Consider the following 7,500-nt stretch of genomic DNA (forward strand, 5'->3'; position numbering starts at 1 on the left):
ATCATACACACACACACACACACACACATACACATGTATAAATACTCATACATACATACGTCTGTGTGTGTGTGTGTGTGTGTGTGCATTTTTTAATCCCTGCTACTTCACAATCGGCGTTGGTTTGTTTACTGGTTTGGCTGAAGAGACAGACAGAATGCATTCCGGATTTAGAACAATAAGTACTAATGTCAATTCGTTTGACGAAAGTTCTTGAATTCAGTGCCCCAGTATGACCGCAGACTAATGGCTGAAACAAGAAAAGGAAAGAAGTAGTATATAATTGTTTACATATATATATATATATATTCCTTTACTACCCACAAGGGGACAAACAAGGACAGACAAACGGATTAAGTCGATTACACCGACCCCAGTGCGTAACTGGTACTTAATTTATCGACCCCCGAAAGGATGAAAGTCAAAGTCGACCTCGGCGGAATTTGAACTCAGAACGTAACGGCAGACGAAATGCGGCTACGCATTTCGCTCGGCATGCTAACGTTTCTGCCAGCTCGCCGCCTTTTGTTTACATATATATATATATATATATAGGGTTGCGTTTGTGTATGTAAACTCATACGAGCACATTCGTGTACTTAATTACTGGCAATATTTAAAATTTAACTACCTACTTCTTCCCTGTATCCAGCATTTTGAAATATATTTTCCTGGAATGCATTCCTCATTTAACTTGTTACAAAATACATACGCTGACATAAATGTATGGCACGAGATATGTGATATTTCAACACATACCACTGGTTTGTCATCATGTAGATTCATGAATTTCACGAATTTCGTATTCAGATATTTTAGACGCACTCCACGTCAGGTGTTCGTGACAGGTTCCGTATTAATTACTAAAGCCTATCCATTCTTAAGCTAGAAGCAACGTTAAACCTTTATTTCCATAGTATTTATATTCTGAAAGAGAACTGTAGTGTTTTCTTCCTTTGCATTGAAATATAACGGGAAGAAATTCGTCTGCTTCTCTCGTTCTGCTTATAGCAAAAGTATCGTTTCCACTCACAAGTGATTCACAATTAATCATGTTTTCCTTGAATAATGATATCTTCTCTTTTATTCTTTTTCGTATTTCTTAGATTCAGTCTAAATTTTGCCCACGTTTTAAACTCCGTCGTTCTCTGTTTATTCGTTCTGAAATTTCTATGAACTTATTTCTTAGTGGTAGTCATATTAAGGAGGATGCATTTATGGAGAAACTTGTGTACAAAAGAATAAACTTAACTTTTAAAATCGTCTAAATGTAATTCACAAAAACAAAGTCACGAATGCAAATACACAACACACACACACATCGGATTTTCAAAAGTTTACGGTACTGGAGCATTGTAGCAAAACAATATCTTTTCTGGCCATTATTTAAAAAAATTGTTTTCTTTTATAGGGACAGAATGGTTGGAACCTTGTCAGTTAACGTACATATTGATTTACCGTGGATAGTTACGCTGTGAGGTAACGGAATTTTCGACCGGTTTGCTACTAAGGTCATGTGACAGCTGCACGAGAACATCAAATCAAAGCTTTTGACAATTCGATATGAAACATGACGGGACAATAGCTATGAAGAACGAAAGTCGTGTTCCAAGATAGAGCTGTTTTAGCCTTTAACTTGTATCCACACAGCTACTATTGTATTTAGCCATGGCTTGGTGACATTTTTCTGTTATATATCCTACCTTGGGGAATAATTCAACCTTTCTACACAGTTATATTTCTATCGATTTACACTGCTGGCAAGGTAATTGAACAATCTGTAATTATAATAGAATACGAATCCAGAAGCTGGAATAGTGGATATATTTTGCAACCATTTAGTTTTCGAAGAGAACACCATATCACGTTGCCTTGTCCTCACCTGTATTATTTCATTTCAGAAAACTAAGATCCTTTGAATGTTTACGAGAACATTTCCTTTACTGCACAGATTATTCAACAATTGAAACAACGGGATAATTGAAATCGAACCAAAATTTTTTATCATCATATAATCTGTATGTAACTCTTAATAGAATCATCTCTTTTAGTTGCACTAAGAGAATTTCTAGAATGTCTCTTAGCAATGTATCTACAACCTGGAACAATTTTGGAAATTACTCTGTTCGATACATAGAGTGCATAATTTTCAGTCTCTTAACACTTAACACTTATACTATTAGAAAATTTTGTATTTCCTTTTTCTTACATGATAACCAAGGGATAATGCACATCTGTAATCTTCTCACAAATGCTTACATCTTGTGGATATGTTTGAAGGACAATCGTCTACTAAAACAGTGTTCTCTTCAAATTTATAAGCCTCATGTTTGTAGTAAAACTATGAACAGCGTAAATAATATTTTCTTACGATGTTTCCTCTTTCAAACTGTAAAACCACTACAGCAAAAACTTCTAGCAGTTATGCTGTAATATTGGAAATTTCGTCTGTGTAAATACACTATATAATACACCATAGGCTCAAATACACTACTGCTGCCTTCTTTGAATAAAATTTTGTAGGAGTTGATGTAAAATAGGTAAATAACACAGATTAGATATCGTTCGAGCATTTTGTTGCTTTGGAGTGCGTAACTGGTACTTAATTTATTGACCCCGAAAGAATGAAAGCAAAGTCGACCACGGCGGAATTTGAACTTAGAACATAACGGCAGACAAAATACCGCTAGGCATTTCGCCCGGCGTACTAACGTTTCTGTTAGCTCACCGCAAACTTCTTACCACACAGACACATCTACAAACCTTCACCCTTTCATTAAAATATCATGCATTTTTGCAAATTGCTTTTGAATATGGTACTACCAGCGTAAAATACCTTTTTCGTGGAGTGGATGCTCTCTAGAATCAATGTAACTCGTTATTTAAGGACAATGAAAAGGAAAGAGATTTAATATGGTGGAAGAGTTATTGTAGCAATATGTACAATCAGGACACCGTGTATCAGATAATAAATAAAGCTTGCTCACTTTTGTATTCCATTTGGTAGAACCCCTGTAATTTTCCTATGCCAGTACAGCCTATCCTGTTCGTTTGCCACATACATTTTCACACATTTATCTATCATTTTTACCACTTTAAAATGGTGACAATCGATGAGTTTTATATTCTTGTAACGTTTTCTCAATGAAATGTTTCAGAACTGTGTTGAAGATGATGGTGGAGATATATCGTTGTGAACTTATTTCCGTGTGTCTGTACACATTTCTGATTTCATTAATTTGTTAACTGGTCTAGACATAAGTACAGCTTCCGAAGACTAAAAGCGAGAATGCACTTAGAGAGTGGAACTAAATACCATCAGATATTTTAATTTCGCTTTTCAAAATTCCTTTGCTGCACACCGATACATCCTTCCTATACGGCACAACGTCTGCAACTAAGATGAATTTTCAACTATTTCCTGTAAGTACATATGAAGGTCATCTTGAAACTGAAAGGAAAATGAAGATGTTGCCGTTTTCATGTAAGAAACTATCTTCTGAATTAGAGGGAGAAGAGATTCCATTAAATTATGTATTATATATACGTCAAAAATTTTTGAAATATTTTGAGAAACTGTCGGCCAATATAAATAATTTAGTTGTATATACTTTCATCTTCTCATTTCTAGGAAGGGATTCAGACAAATTAATAAGGACAATCGATAGTACTTCTGTTTATAAAAAGAAAAGGGGTTCATATCTGTAACTTGTAATAAAACGCATATGTATGTATATATATATATATATATATATATATATATATATATATATACATACTCATATACACACGTCATGATAGATCGTTAGCCACTACACCCATTTTTTCTCTCCTTGTTTCCTGTGTCCATTTCTGTAGAAGAGCGTAGGCTCGAAACGTAAAAGACATTTTCTATTCCTGATCGTTATACTAATACATCTGTTTGTTTTGTACACCACCTGTCTTCGTCTTTTGTTGTTTTTGTCGTAAACTCTCCCTATATATTTACATATATATATATATATATATATATATATATATATATATATATATTTATATACAATTGCAGTGGGGAAGGTGTTTGTAAGCCATTTAAGAAACACACAAAAGCCGATCGATTCACTCCAACATTTAAGTTTAATTTGTCAAAATATTTTCGTCGCTAAAATCCGCGACCTATTCACGAAAATATTTTGACAAATTAAACTTAAATGTTGGAGTGAATCGAACGGCTTTTGTGTGTTTCTTAAATGGCTTACAAACACATTCCACGCTGCAATTGTTTTCGTTTCAGCACACGATCTCAGATCAAATCACTTGCTATGCGAGTACATCTCCTATATATATATATATATATATATATATATATATATATTATATATATATATATATATATATATATACATATATAGCCATACCTTTATGCCCACGGTTTATATATACAGGTAGAATAGTGAGCTGTCATGTAGACGTATGTATATGTCCGTGAGTGTGTATATATGTGTATGTATATATAGATATGTATATACGTATATATATATGTATATATATATATATATATATATATATATATATATATATATATATATATATATATATATATATATGTACATGTATATGCATACATATGTAGGTAAATTGATAGGAATGTAAACAGATTGACTTATAGACAAATGGATAGGTAAAATGAACAGACAATCGCACATATACACATACATACGTAAATGGAAGCTGAAACACATGACCATAACCACACACGTATATTTCACACAAGGACACATATGGAGACACACATCCATACATGCATTCATATATACATATGTGTATGCGCAGGTGGATTGAACCACACACATGCGCACAAACAAACAAAAAGAGCACTGCTCAGAGAGCGCAGAGAATCAACGACTATGGAAAAGGTTACAAAACGCAACGAAAGGTTCAGAAAAAATAAAGTCGTAAATGAGTGGAAACTGAAGACTCTTCACAGACACAAAGATATACATATATACATTTACAGATAAATTCCTCTCTTACATTATATCGAGGTCTCTTTCTTTTGTTGTCTTAGCGTTTTTATCAATATATATATATATATATATATATAATATATATATAGATAGATCGATACATATATATATATATATATATATATATATATATATGATATATATATTCATATATATATATAATATTATATAATATATATATATATATATATATATAATATAATTATATATATATATATATATATATATATATATATATATATACACACATACACGTGTCTGCACTGATGGATAAAAAGTAGTCAACTTATGCAACATTTGAAAACACAACATTAAGCCGAAAGAAATCCACCAATACACCTAGTCCGGCGGGATTAATCGATAGATAAATTGCCAGTTATATGCATATTTGTACATATACGCATGCATATGTATAAGCATATACCTGTATATACATATGCATATACGTTGGATACATACATCCATATATATATATATAATTCAAAATGTGACCTCGTGTGTACCATTGGCGTTCTTTTCCCCCTTTCTTCCCTTCTCTGGATGTTTCCTTCTCCTATTTTCCGACGAAGAGCTCCGCTCGAAACGTAAAACCCTCCTTCTTCCCTTCCTTCCTGAGCGTCCAATAATACTATATTTGTTCCACGTTCTCGCGTTGTTGTGTTTTCTCTTTGTGTTTTCATGTTTGGATTAACTATATATATATAATTATGGAGTATACAAGACAAGGTGTATACACGAGTATAAGTTATTACTCATGTATGATTATATATACATGTGTGTGCATGTGTGAGTAGATGTATGTGTGTGTGTGTATGTAGTTGTGTATGTGTGTGTGTGTCTGTGCATGGCTGCATATAAATGAAGATAATTACTTTGCCCATAGGCTTCAAGTCTCCGATCGAAATGAAAGACAACATTCTATTTTCGTAATGATTATGGCTTCATCAACTGCACATGTAGCACAATTGCAAGGAATTCTAAATGGAGATTACTTTATTAATCGATATGGTAAGCGAAACGTATTAGCATCAGCGATTGCATACTGATATGACAAAGTTTGCTATACTAAGCAATACTTTAATTCGCTATAGAGATTATATATCATACTTTAATTTATAAAACATTTATTTTGATGAAGGGCAAAACGCGGGTTAACCCACCGGAGGAAGATTGTTGGTGGATTTCTTTCGGCTTTATGTAGTGTTTTCAAATGCCGCGTAAGTCGAATTTACTTTTTATCCTTCAGTGCAGACACATGTACGATTCAAATATAGGTGTCGAATAATCGACTTTTCTCCTACCTACCAATCTGTTCGTCTTCAGTCAAACATTACGAAGTATATTAAGAGGAACTGCAATGAAGATTAAAGGTGATGGGATGGCATAAATTATTGTTGGCAAGTAGGACAATATGCTTAGCGACGTACCTTCCAGCTCTTTATGTTCCGGCCGAGGTGAATTTCCTCTTTCATCTCTTTAAGCACGATAAAATAAAACACTAGTCAACTCCTGGAGTCGATGTAATCGATTAGTCCGTTCTTCTTAAATTTTTTTGGTTAAACAGGTAAGCGTATTTTTCAGGTGAAATGTTGAAATCTCGGTAATATATGCATCATGGAAACCGAGTAACCGGCGTAATGAGTCATACTGTTCATATTCTTTGTAATATAGATTTACAAGCAATCATTCTGCTGCCCTTATTAACTGAACATATGCTATTTTTTTATTTACGGTTTTCTTCGATTTTTATAATAATATCATTTTAAACTGCAATTTGTTATTTCATGCAACCGGCTTTTGAAAAGACCGTTTGTTGAAAGGACAGATGAAACAAAACCATTTTCAAATGTGTATCTATCAAAGTTATTAACATTCTGCATATAATTTTATCTTGCTCTATTCTAAACAAAACTGTCCGACGGACGGGAATGTGAAATTCTTTGTGTAACAGGTTTTGTGATATTTTTGCTGCTTTTTAATAAAGTATATATATATATATGTGTGTGTGTGTGTGTGTGTATGTGTGTGTGTGCGTGTGTGTGTGTGTGTGTCGAGAACCTCTCGAAATACGAAGTAGAGAAATACCTGACAACTGATGAAGGGCTATTTTGCTTGCTTTGTATTTCATGTTGTTTACGTTCTGTGGTGTCCTGTACCCATATATGCATGTGTATATGCATGTATATATATATATATATATATTGAGACGTGAGCACTCATTTCTAAATAGGTTGATGTTCACTGCATACTTGAGGCTTCGTGCTAATTTTATAAATTCTATCTTATAAGGATATTAAACCCGTGAACCGCCTATGTTACTGCTGTTAATACTATCAATTGAAAATATTTGCCTTAGATGGTATTAACAATAGTAACATCTTATTTCGAATGTATACATTGGAGCGTTTTTGCTCATAAATACTTTTCACGATGCATTGCTGGTATTTCCATCATCCCAGAGCGCTGATGGATTTGGAATTTTTTACCCGGTAAC

Source organism: Octopus sinensis, linkage group LG13 (assembly GCF_006345805.1).
Source record: "Octopus sinensis linkage group LG13, ASM634580v1, whole genome shotgun sequence".
Lineage (NCBI taxonomy): Eukaryota > Metazoa > Mollusca > Cephalopoda > Octopoda > Octopodidae > Octopus > Octopus sinensis.